This window comes from Bufo gargarizans, chromosome 5 (assembly GCF_014858855.1).
Source record: "Bufo gargarizans isolate SCDJY-AF-19 chromosome 5, ASM1485885v1, whole genome shotgun sequence".
Lineage (NCBI taxonomy): Eukaryota > Metazoa > Chordata > Amphibia > Anura > Bufonidae > Bufo > Bufo gargarizans.
The window spans coordinates 493,342,044-493,355,363 of NC_058084.1; the positions used below are offsets into that span (position 1 = coordinate 493,342,044).

Below are 13,320 nucleotides of genomic sequence, written 5' to 3' on the forward strand. Positions count from 1 at the left end.
CAATGATGCTGTGGACGTCGGACCGCCCGTGGGACTATTGCCTGCTCCGGGATATATGGCCCTCTCACGGATCGTATGTCTTGGAGGGCATACAGTCGTGTGCAAGAGGCCTAAGGCTGGTTTCACACGGGCGTTGCGGGTGCGTTGTGGGAAAAGATGCGGGTACGTTGCGGGAAAATGCACAAATTTTCCATGCAAGTGCAAAGTGTTTTAATGCATTTTGCATGCGCGTGAGAAAAATCGGCATGTTTGGTACCCAGACCCGAACCCGGACTTCTTCATAGTAGCTCGGGTTTGGGATCGGTGTTGTGTAGATTTTATTTTCCCTTATAACATGGTTATTAGTAAAGTAAGTAAATTAGGGATGGAGGGGTTTAAAAATGTAAAATTTAAATTAAACTCGCCTCATCCACTTGTTTGCGTAGCCCGGTTTGTCTTCTTTCTTCTTCTTTGAGGACCTGGGAGGAAAACGACCTTTGGTGACGTCACTGCTCTCATCACATGGTCCATCACATGGTCCATCACCATAATCATGGACCATGTGATGAGCACAGTGACGTCACCAAAGGTCCTTTTCCTTCCATCCCTAACCCCTCCATCCCTAATTTACTTAGCATTCTGTATTAAGAATGTTATTATTTTTCTTTATAACCATGTTATAAGGGAAAATAATAAAGATCGGGCCCCCATCCCGATCGTCACCTACCAACCATGCATGAAAATTGCACCGCATCCACACTTGCTTGCGGATGCTTGCGATTTTCACACAGCCCCATTCACTTCTTTGGAGCCTGCGTTGCGGGGAAAATGGACAATATAGAGCATGCTGCTATTTTCAAGCAACGCACAAGTAATGCATGAAAATCACTGCTCATGTGCACAGCCCAATTGGAGTGAATGGGTCCGGATTCAGTGCGGGTGCAATGCGTTCACCTCACGCATTGCACCTGCATGGAATTCTCGCCCGTGTGAAAGGGGCCTAAGGGTACTTTTACACTTGTGTTGCTGGATTCCGGCAGGCAGTTACGGCGACAGAACTGCCTGCTGGAATCCAGCAACGCAAGTGTGAAAGGATCTGGCAATCTGTATTCAAACAGAAACCATTTGTAGATGGATCCGGATGTGGATCTGTCTCACAAATGCATTGCAATACCGTATCCGGTATTTTTTTTATTTTTTTTACATTTTTAAAGGTCTGCGCATGTGCAGACAGGAAGACCGTATCCGTCAGTGCAGCAATTTTAATGCCGGATCCGGCACTAATACATTCCAATGGAAAAAAATTCCGGCAAGTGTTCAGTATTTAAGGCCAGAGAGAAAAATGCAGCATGCTGCAGTTTTTTTTCTGTCCAAATACTGTAAAAGGACTGAACTGAAGACACCCTGATGCATCCTGAACGGACTGCTTTCCATTCAGAATGCATCAGGATAAAACTGATCTGTTTTTTTCCAGTATTGAGCCCCTAGGATAGAACTCAATACCGGAAAACTTTGATGCAAGTGTGAAAGTACACTAACATTTTTATTATTTTTGTTTCAAACATGCTTTTATTGTGTTAAATGTAAAAAAAATTAGGTATCGCCGCGTTCGTAACTACCTGCTCTATAAAAATACCACATGACCTGAACACCGTGAAAAAAATAAATAAAAACTGTGTCAAAAAAGCCATTTTTTTTCACCTTACATCACAAAAAGTGTAATACCAAGCGATCAAAAAGTAATAAGCACCCCAAAGTCATACCAATCAAACGTCATCTGATCCTGCAAAAAATGAGACCTTACCCAAGATAATTGCCCAGAAAATAGGGCTCTCAGAAAATGGCAACACAAAAACAAGATTTTATTCTGTTCAAAAATTATTTCACTGTGTAAAATTTAAAGGGTAACTGTCATATTATTATTTTTTAAAATGTAATTGGATTGGTCTGACTAAGTTTACCTTAGTTGCCTAGTAAATACTTTTGTATAGGTATTGAAGACGAAAAATGTAGTAGTGGGCAGTCCCTAACTCTGCGTGCGCTCTCCCGTTGGACCAGGATAGTGCTGAAATTAGCGATAAAAATTAGCGATTAGAATATTCGCATTAAAAATTTGCAATCAACTACTCAGGAGTAAGAGGGTGTGTTTAAGTCTGGAGAAAGCTGATTGGTTGGGATGATGCTGCGCTTTCCTGAGATGAGCCGAATGAATTCTGGGTAGTTAGGGAGGGAGGTTTTAGCCTCAGGGTAAGGGCATCAGCAGCCATCTTTAGAAGATAGTCAAAAAGAAGTATTGTGAGGAGCGGTTGCTATGAACAAATTCTTTTTAGACAAGTGGTATGTGAACACAATAATTAGTGATTATGGATTATTACCACAGCAGCAACAACATATATGAAAATTGAATTTTGAGTTAAAATATCCAAATGATAGACATATTAGGTATTACCGCGTCCGTAACAACCTGCTCTATAGAAATATCACATATGCCCCCTCAGGTGAATGCTGTAAAAAATGCTGTTTTTTTTTCACCTTGCCTCACAAAAAGTTTAATACCAAGCGATCAAAACGTCTTATGTACCCCAAAATGGTACCAATCAAACCGTCACCTCATCCCTCAAAAAATAAGCCCCCACATACGACAATCACTTAAAAAATAAAATCCAATGTCACCCATAAACCTATCCATCAAAATCTGCGCTGCAAAAGCCATATGGCGCTTCTTCAGTTCTGAATCCTGCCATTAGCCCCCCCCCCCCCCCCCCCCAGCAGTTCACCACCACATATGTGATGTTGCCGTATTCAGGAGAAAATGTGTAAAAATTATGGCATGCTTTTTCTACTGTTACCCCTTGTGAAAATGAAAAATTTGGGGCTAAAACTAAATTTTATTGGAAGAAACAAAACTTTTGATTTTTACAGCCAAGTGTGTCCAAATTCCGTGAAATGCTTAGGGGGTCAAAGTGATCAGTACCCCCTTAATATATTCTTTAAGGGGTATAGTTTCCAAAATGGGGTCACTTTTTGAGGGTTTCCACTGTAGGGGTACGTCAGGTCTCTTCAAATACAAAATGGTGCCTAAAAAGCATTCTAGCGAAATCTGCCTCCAAAATCAATATGGTGCTCCTTTCCTTCTGACCACTGCCACGGGCCCATAGAGTAGTTTACCACCACATATAGGGTATTTCTGTAAACTTCAGAATCAGAATAATATATATTGAGGTTTATTTTTCTGTTAACCCTTGCTGTGGTGCAACAAAAAATTGATTAACATAAAAAATCAACCAAAAAAGGGAAATTTTGAAATTTCACCTCTATTTTCCTTTAAATCTTGTGGAACACCTCAAGGGTTAACAAAGTTTGTAACATTCATTTTTATTAATTTGAGGGGTGTAGTTTCTAAAATGTGGCCATTTATGGGTGGTTTACATTAGGTAAGCCCCTCAAAATCACTTTATAACTGAATTGGTGCTTAAAAAAAATTTTGGGGAAATTTTGTTGAAAATTTGACAAATAGCTTCCAAACTTCTAAGCCCTCTTAACGTCCTAAATTTTTTTTAATGACATTTACAAAATTATGCCAACATAAAGCAGACATGGGTTATGTTGATTGATAACCATTTTATTAGGTATTACTATCTGTCTTAGGCTCCATTCACACATCCGCAAAACACGGACACCAGCAATGTGCGTTCCGCATTTTGCAGACCGCACATCACCGGCACTAATAGAATATGCCTATTCTTGTCTGCTATTGCGGACAAGAATAGGACATGTTCTATTTTTTTCGTGATCGGAAATTGCGGACCCGGAAATGAATGAGTCCGCAATTCAGTTCCGCAAAATACGGAACAGAATTGCGGATGTGTGAATGGAGCCTAAAAAGTAGAGATATTCAAATTTAGAAAAATTTGAACTTTTCCAAATTTTTTGTAAATTTTGGATTATTTTATAAATAAAGGTGAAATATATCGACTCAAATTTACCACGTCATGAAGTACAATGTGTCACGAGAAAACAGTCTCAGAATGGGTTGGATAAGTAAAAGCGTTCCAAAGTTATTACCACATAAAGCAATTTGCAAAAGTCGGCCTGGACAGGAAGGTGAAAAGTGGCTCGATACTGAAGGGGTTAATGGAGGCAGATGCATACCTATGTTTCTACACACAAATGTTAAAGAGATTGTCCGGGCCGAAAATGCCCCCAATACCTGTTTTTCATGTCTGAGCTTTCTTTCCCACCTGTAAAACATTAGATTATCCTGGCAGATCTGTTTACTTTCTCCCCTTCTTGTTATGTTGAATACATAACTTTATTGATACACAAGCCTGGCTGCACAGCACAGTGATGAGTCACAGGCTGGCCACGCCCCACACACTGCTCTGCCTGCAGCAGCTACTATATCTATAAGGGCTCATGCACACAACCGTATGCCCTCCGAGACATACGGTCTGCGAGCGGGCCATATGTCCCAGAGCGGCATACATCGTGTGCACGGGAGGCACAGCATCATAGGCTACTATGATGCTGTGAGCATCGGGCCGCCCGTGGGGCTATTGTCCTGCACTCATAGCATCATAGTAACCTATGATGCTGTGCGCTCCCGTGCACACGATGTATGCCGCTCCGGGACATATGGCCCGCTCGCGGACCATATGTCTCGGAGGGCATACGGTCGTGTGCATGAGCCCATACTCCCGTGTCTATCTTTCTACACCCAGACATGAATCTACTTCTCACTCAGTGTCTAAATCCCATCACTGACCGTCCACAAGCTCTTCCCTCACCATCTCCAGAGTGTAATAAACAGCTTGTGTATCCAAGCACATCTGTATCTAATCCTAATATGTATGTGTGCCAGATACACAGCCTGTTGTGTGCGATACTGCCTGCTGAAGTGTGTATCTAATCCCATCTTCTATGATACAGCCTGCTGAGCTGTGTTTCTAATCCTATCTTGTATGATCATGCCTGCTGAGCTGTGTATCTAAACCCTTATTTAAACAACCGTATCCATTTTGCAGTCCCACATTTTTTGCAGTCCCATTGAGTTCTATGAATTTGAGGACCAGAATAGGACATCTTTTCTGGAACTGACATACAGATATGGAAAGTACCCTGATGAAGTCCCTGTGCTTTCCACATCCGTATGTCAGTTCTGTGAAAGATAGAACCTGTCCTATTCTGGTCCTCAAAATGCAGATTGAAAAACCCATATAACTCAATGGGACTGCAAAAGAAATGTGAATCACAAATGGACAGTATCCTTATTTAGTGGATCTGCGACTGCAGACCGCAAAACAGATACAGTTGTGTGCCTGAGCCCTATCACTCATAATGAGCGCCCATAACAGTGACATCCACAGCGCCCCCATAACAGTGACATCCACAGTGCCCCCATAGCAGTGACATCCACAGTGCCCCCATAGCAGTGACATCCACAGTGCCCCCATAACAGTGACATCTACAGTGCCCCCATAACAGTGACATCAACAGCGCCCCCATAACAGTGACATCCACAGTGCCCCCATAACAGTGACATCCACAGTGCCCCCATAACAGTGACATCCACAACGCCCCCATAACAGTGACATCCACAGCGCCCCATAACAGTGACATCCACAGTGCCCCCATAACAGTGACATCCACAGTGCCCCCATAGCAGTGACATCCACAGTGCCCCCATAACAGTGACATCCACAGTGCCCCCATAACAGTGGCATCCACAGTGCCTCTATAACAGTGACATCCACAGTTGCCTCTAAACCAGTGACCTCCTCATTGCCCCATAACAGTGAACTCCACAGTGCCCCAATAACAGTGACCTCTACAGTGCCCCCATAACAGTGACCTCCACAGTGCTCTCATAACAGTGACATCCACAGTGCCCCATAACAGTGACATCCACAGTGTCCCATGTGCCATCCACAATGCCCTGAGTGCCATCCAGCTCCCCCTGTGCCATCCACAGTGCCCCAAGTGACATCCAGTGTGCATTCCACAGTGCCCCATATGACATCCAGTGCCTCATATGCTATCCAGTACCCCCATGTGCCACCCAGTGCCCCATGTGCCTACCACAGTGCCCCAGTGACATTCAGTGTACCCCATGTGTCATCCACAGTGCCCCATGTGTCATCCACAGTGCCCCATGTGTCATCCACTGTGCCCCGTATGCCATCCACAGTGCCCCATGTGCCATCCACAGTGCCCAATGAGCCATCCACAGTGCCCCATGTGCCATCTATAGTGCCCAATGTGCCATCCACAGTGCCCCAGTGACATCCAGTGCTCCCATTGCCTTCCATAGTGCCCCATGTGCCATCCACAGTGCCCTAGTGACATCCAGTGCCCCCATGTGCCATCAATAGTGCTCCCATTGCATTCCATAGTGCCTAATGTGCCATCCACAGTGCCCAATGTTCCATCCACAGTGCCCAATGTACCATCCATAGTGCCCCAGTGACATTCAGTGCCCCATCTGCCATCCTCATTGCCCCAATGTGCCATCCACAGTTCCACAGTGCACAAACCATGTGCCAGTCAGTGCCCCCAGTGAGATCCACAGCATTGCAATCAGCCACTGTGGCTGATCGCTATGCTTGTCACTCCTGCACAGCACTTACATCGCGCTGTGCAGGAGTCCGTACAGTCTTCACATAGAAGCCTGTACACTGCAGAGAGCGGCCGGCAATCCCGTGCATGCACATTAGCATTCAGCATAGTGCGCTTGCGTGTTAAGTGAAGACTGCCGGCCGGAGCTTTCTTTTGCAGGAGGTGGTGACGTCATTCATGGCGATCCTTCTCCTGCTCAAGAAAGAGAGAAGACAGAAAGAGAAGAGACTTACCGGAAGACCAGAAAGCCTGATAGGAGCAGTCGCGTGACCTGGAGGCCGATCTTGGAACGGGCTGCGCTGTGGAAGGTAAGTACCGGACCAACATTCTTCCTTCCACAGGTTAGAATTATACCCCAAATTTAGGGTGAGCCTGGAGAACCCCTTTAATGTCAGATGAAGCAGTGGCTTGTTCTGAACAGCCATTCAATAATTCTCCCTTTTTTTGGAGGAGAAGCACGGTGGTGTGGATGTGAAAGGAGTATGCTGTGTAGGGGTAATAGTATCAGCAATAGTAGCAGCACAGCCTGAAACAGACAAGACAGTAGATGTGCAGCTGTGTAGGGTTATTAGTAGCTTTAATAGTTAGGCCAGGTATGTCCAACCTGTGGCTCTCCAGCTGTTGCAAAACTACAACTCCCAGCATGCCCAGTTTGCCTACAGCTATCAGCCTACAGCAGGGCACGGTGGGAGTTGTAGTTTTACAACAGCTGGAGAGCCGCCGGTTGGCCAGCCCTGAGTTAGGCAGTACATATGCGGCTATGTAGGGTAATGGTAGTGGCGTGGAATAGAAGCTGTAGTGGCAGCAGAAGCCATACAGTATGGAACCTGATGGTAGGCTGGTATATAACGGCAGTGGTATGATCAACGATGGCAGATCTATTCATCTGCCTCAGACACTAGTGTGTAAATCTTCACGGATCCATGCCTCATTCATTTGACAAATGTGATGTTTTGTACACTTGTGGATGACAACTTTATCAGTTTGGGTGTGACAACGTCACTTGTCATGCTGAAAATCCTCTTTGAGATTACACTGGGGACTGGTTGAGACAGTATAGCAAAAGCAAACTGGGAACGTTCTAGCCACTCTTCCAGTCTGCCTTCCCAGAAGTCCATGGGGTCATGGAACACTCGCAGCTAGGCAGATTATCCTGAGTATCCTCCGTAGCTCATGGGGTGTTGGTGACTCTTCTTATGGACAAAGAAGACACCACACTAGAAGGGGACAGTGAAGACAGAGATGATATAAGTCATAGTGTTGAGTTCGAATATTCGAATAGCGAATATTAATCGTGAATATCGTAACTTCATAAATTCGCAAATATTACGAATATAGTGCTATATATTCGCTATATCGAATATTCGTAATTTTTTAACATCTGAAAACATGACTCCTCCCTGCTTCTTTCTTGTGGGTCAATAAGTCATTGGCCCACAAGCAACTTAAGCAGGGAGGAATCATGTTTTCATATGGAAAATAAAATGACCAATAGTCTAAAAAATGAATATATAGCAATATAGTGAATATATTCGTTATTTAGAATTTTCGCATAATTTTTTCCTTTCTGTACAGTTGTTCGCATACTCCTCCCCGACAAGTGTCCCCGTCACCATGGGAACGCCTGTGGATTAGAAAATACCATCGGATCTGAGTTTTCCCTGAGATCGTGAAAACTCAGATCCGATTGTATATTCTAACCCACAGGCGTTCCCATGGTGACGGGGACGCTTGTCGGGGAGCAGTATGCCAAAGTGGAATAACAGTGCACATTCGAAAAAAAAGACGAATATTCTAAATAACGAAGTTATAGCAATATAGTGGATATTCGTAAAATACACATATAGACTGCAATTTAGCTAATATAGTGCTATAGTATTTTTTTTTTTTATAGAGTAAATTTTTTCCAAAACTGAAGTTCAGAAGAGGCAAAAAAATTTGACTAATAAAAAAAAGATTATAGCACTATATTAACTAAAGTACAGTGTGTATGTGTATTTTACGAATATTCTCTATATTGCTATAACTTAGTTTTTTAGAATATTACAAATATTCTAAAAAACAAAGTTATAGCAATATAGAGAATATTGGTAAAATACACATATTAGCCTAGCCATAGCCATAGGAACGTTGCCTTATACAGTTAAAAGAAAATTCGCAATACGCAAATAATAAAATCGCATATTATTTGCGATAAATAGAATAATGACGTATATTCGATTTCAACGAATATAAGACGAATGTTCAATCGAATATTCGCGAAATATCGCGAAATCGAATATGGCACCTCTCGCTCATCACTAATAAGTGAAAGGCTTCTCTGTGGTCACAAGAAGGAAGAGCAGAAGATAGGAGCTGACCGCTGGCTCCAAGGCACAGTGTCAGACTCAGAAGTGACATTAACATCATCCTGCTGTGACTGGGAGGAGGAAAGAGCCATCCAGTCCACAGTGAGGGAAGACTGCGGCCTGCTGCTACTACTATGAGTTGGATGGGTGGTACCGCCTGTGCTGCTACTGCTGTTTGCACTACTACAGCCAGCCATATTCTCACTTACAGATGAAGAGTCATGAGTCATTCATTTTCCACTCTGTCATTTACCTTAATTTTATTATGAGGCCTATTTAATCAATGACAAGTCACAGGTTTGGCACATTGATTATTAAACAGTAGCAAAATCGCAGCAGTTATTTTTTGCTAATTAATAGTGTTGATCACGAATATTCGAATTTCGAATTTTTATTGCGAATATAGGTACTTTGAAAATTCGCGAATATTTCAATTATAGTTATATATATTCGTAATTTTGAATATTAATTTTTTTTTTTTGCTTCTAGCTTGTGGGCCAATAAGAAGGCTGCAATATACTTGACTTTAGGAGTAGTAGTGTTTGCGAATTTTGCTCTATATTCATTTTTTTTAATATTCGCTATATTGCTATATATTCTTGTTTTAAAATATTACGAATATTCTAAAAAACTAAGTTATAGCAATATAGCGAATATTCGGAAAAAAAAGAACATAGAGCAATCTAGCTAATATAGTGCTATAATATTCTTTGTCTAATAGTTGTAATTTTTTTCTCATCTGAAGTTCAGATTGGAAAAAAATTGCAACTATAAAAAAAAAGCTTATAGCACTATATTAGCTAAATTGCTCTATATTTGTTTTTTTCGAATATTCACTATATTGCTATATATTCTTGTTTTAGAATATTACGAATATTCGAAAAAACTAAGTTATAGCAATATAGCGTATATTCGAAAAAAAATTGAATATAGAGCAATTTAGCTAATATAGTGCTATAATCTTCTTTGTCTAATAGTTGTAAGTTGAAAAATTCGCAATAAAAAATTTGAATTCGAATTACGAAAATTTGCATATTACACAATCATTACCTTTCCGATTTTTCGAGTAAAAAAAAAAATCGCAAATTTTCGAATTTGCAAATATTCAACGAATATTCTACAAAATATTCGCGAAATATTGCGAATTCGAATATGACCCCTGCCGCTAATCACTACTAATTAGGGTTCAATTAACAGTCTTCTTCCACAAAAACACTGCACACTAGTATTAACAATTTACAATGGTATATTGATGCACTAAAATGCGTTGAACTGCACATTTATAAATGGTAGCAACATTGAAGCTGTCTTTCAGTAATTAACAGAGGTTCAATTAAAGATTCCCTTCTGCTTTCACGCTGGTATCGACAGACTGAAATGTTTTGTTTTAAATGGTAGCAAACTGATTTTAAGAAAGAAAAGTGTGCATATTCAGCAAAATATATGCTGCTGGCGGTGCTGATAATATGTCTATAAAACATTGGTTGCTCATGCACAGAAAAAATAAAAATAAATTGTGTTGCAGGATTTTTGTTCTTGAAGTGCATTACATGAACAGCTTTCCCTGCTGTAAAACACACACTGTTCTACCTTTTAATGAAATCTATTTAACATAGCTTCCTTACACTCCCTACACTGTCCTTGCAAAATTGGCTTCTGTCTTTAAAAGGTGTCTGCTAGAGAAATGGCAGGCACATCCTCACACATCACTGGCTGAGCTCACAGAGGCATCTGTGCTTTGCCTAATGGACCAACCAATATCCAGCCCCTTTGATTGGCTGACAGGATGCCTGCAAAGAATTGTGGGCGAGCCTTCTGGACAGGGCCCCTCCCAGGGTCATGTGATCTTCCAACTTAATCTTCAGTACCCTGTTTTCTTTGCATTTTGACAGTAAAATGGTGAGTGTAGCTTTGCGCGATTCATTAAAAGTAAAATTCGTTGGTCAGAAGAATTTTTGTGAAATTTATGACTAATCCAATTAATTTTGAATCAATTCTCTCATCTCTAGTCAAATCATTCCTTATCTTCGGAAAAATACACTTTCACCATGATTATTTCTAATTTATTTTACTCACTTATATAGCGCTGACCTATTCCACGGCTCTTTACAGAAACTATCATTGCTTGCTGTCTCTAGTGAAGCTCACAATCTAAAGCCTGCCAGATGATTGCTAGCGAGCATTCATAGTAATGCTCTTTTGCGATGATCTGGCAGTGTAATACTGCTGCCGATTACCCTATGAACAAGCAAACGCTTTTTCATCGGGCAATCCCAATCTTTCAACAAGTTTAAAAATCATTGTTTCCCGGCTGCAGATTCTGGTGTCTAATCACAAGCTGCTGCTGGCAAACAATGATTCAGTATGGGGATGAGCGATGGCATTAGCGATCATTCCTTCCCATACTGAGGAGGACATTGCTGCATGTAATAGCAGCGGTCTCCTCCCCCAGCAAGCAGGCGATTGCTGGGAAGGAACACTTCCCTCCTGACAATCTCTTGCCTAATCTGCAGGTCTTATACAGTCTTAAAGGGGTTGTCCCACAAAAAAATATTCTACAGTTTTCAAACCAACACCTGGATCTGAATACTTTTGTAATTGCATGTAATTAAAAATTTTATATAGCTACTGAGTTATTCAATAAATTGTATTTGTATAGCGCCACCTGCTATTTGTTTCTGTTTCTTATTTCTTTGTCCGGCTCATGGAGATGGCCGCACATGCTCAGTTTCATCTTCCAACTGCCTCCTGAGCTGTGATAGGGAGAGCATGGACACGCCCCCTGAGCAGCAGCACAAAAGACACTCCCCTTGAGCTTTCAGCTTGATATAAATCTAGCAAAGCAATGAATGTGGAGATCTCTGGATCCATGTGAGGTACAGGGCTGGTTCTAGCTTTGTTAGAAAGAGATTGTCATGTACTATCTGAGGTCTCATTTTCATTTTGTACATCAATCATGGGATAACCCATTTAAGTTCCCTATCAGTATATGTTTGGAGTGTGGGAGGAAACCCATACAAATTCCATGCAGATGTTGTTCATGGGCGGATTTGAACCTAGGGCCCAGCACTAACCACTGTGCTACTGTGCACCAATTTTACCACCATTTACTGAAATTATTTGTGTCTTTTACAACATGGCAGTAATTTACAGGGACACTCACTTTCATTCTGTAGCATAGGAAATGTTCTCCATTTTACAATCTGTAGCCTAAAAATACATTTCCTGCATATACCTCTGTGTGTAGCTTCTGGTGAGCGAAAAGCGGTACGTGCCCACTCGTTTTCACACATTAGAGATCTAGCGGCTGTTAGTTCACCCTGCTGTTAAATGGAAAACATTAAATGCCTAACAAGGGTACATTTCTATAAAGCCTTATGTTATGAACAGTTGGCTAAATGCTTGTCGCTGATTCATTCAGTTTTATGAAATCTATCATAAAATATTTGTCTTGTAATTGTATTCAAGTTTAAGACTGTAAGAGAGAGCAAAAATATTTTACTGATGAAAAGGAATTCTAAGGTTCACACTTGTTTGGTGCATTTGAGACATTTACGGCATATCGACAGGATGTGTCATAACTTTCTGATAGGTGTGCTTCCCAACTCCTGTCTCCATAAAAGGATCCCACCACTAATGAAGAGCTCACTATGCGTGCGCAGAATCCTCTCCGGTCACTGCTGTGATACTTCCGAAAATAGCTGAGCCAGTGCTCGTCTCTTTTCGGAAGTCCCATTGCAGTAGATGGAGATTGGCTGTGCACTTTGGGGCCCTGCTCTTGTGATAGGAGCAGGTCTAAGAGGTGGGACCCATACCTATCTAGAAATTATGACATATCCTATCGATGCGCCATAAGTATCCCAGACGGGACAACCCCTATAAACATTGAGGGGCACATTGATCAGCTAGAGGATTCGCCAAATTTATTATTCTCTCCACAGCAATTTTCTAAAAAAAAATCTAAATCTATTCTGTCGCAAATGTGTGCTGAGGAGCAGGCCTCTTCATAGACTTGGTACATCCTCTAGCAGGACATGTGCCAGACTGAAATCTACAGCAGCCTCGTAGCTCCCGTAGATTGCTGTCATTCGTCATGCCAGAAAACTCTACGTGAATGAGGATAAATGTGCTGAGCCCACTGGCCCTGCTCTCTCCCCGCCTAAAACGGGGGCGTGGGAAGGGTGGTGTAAAAACACTGTTTATGCAATAATAATTTTGGAGCATCTTTTCTGTGTTGTGCCATTCATTTGTTACTTCTTCTGGAAATTCTGATAAGTCCACTCTTAACTATCTGTGAATTTCATTGAGGACTCCATTCACAAATTCAATATATTACATGCTAACAAAACATTGACAGGCTGCACTTTACATCACGACC

At 41.7% G+C, this 13,320-nt stretch overlaps 1 protein-coding gene across 1 annotated transcript in view; it reads left to right on the plus strand.

Annotated features, from left to right (window-relative positions):
* Window positions 1-13,320, plus strand: part of MALRD1 (MAM and LDL receptor class A domain containing 1) — a 500,726-nt gene that overhangs the window by 430,970 nt on the left and 56,436 nt on the right. The gene's annotated exons all lie outside the window — the stretch shown is intronic.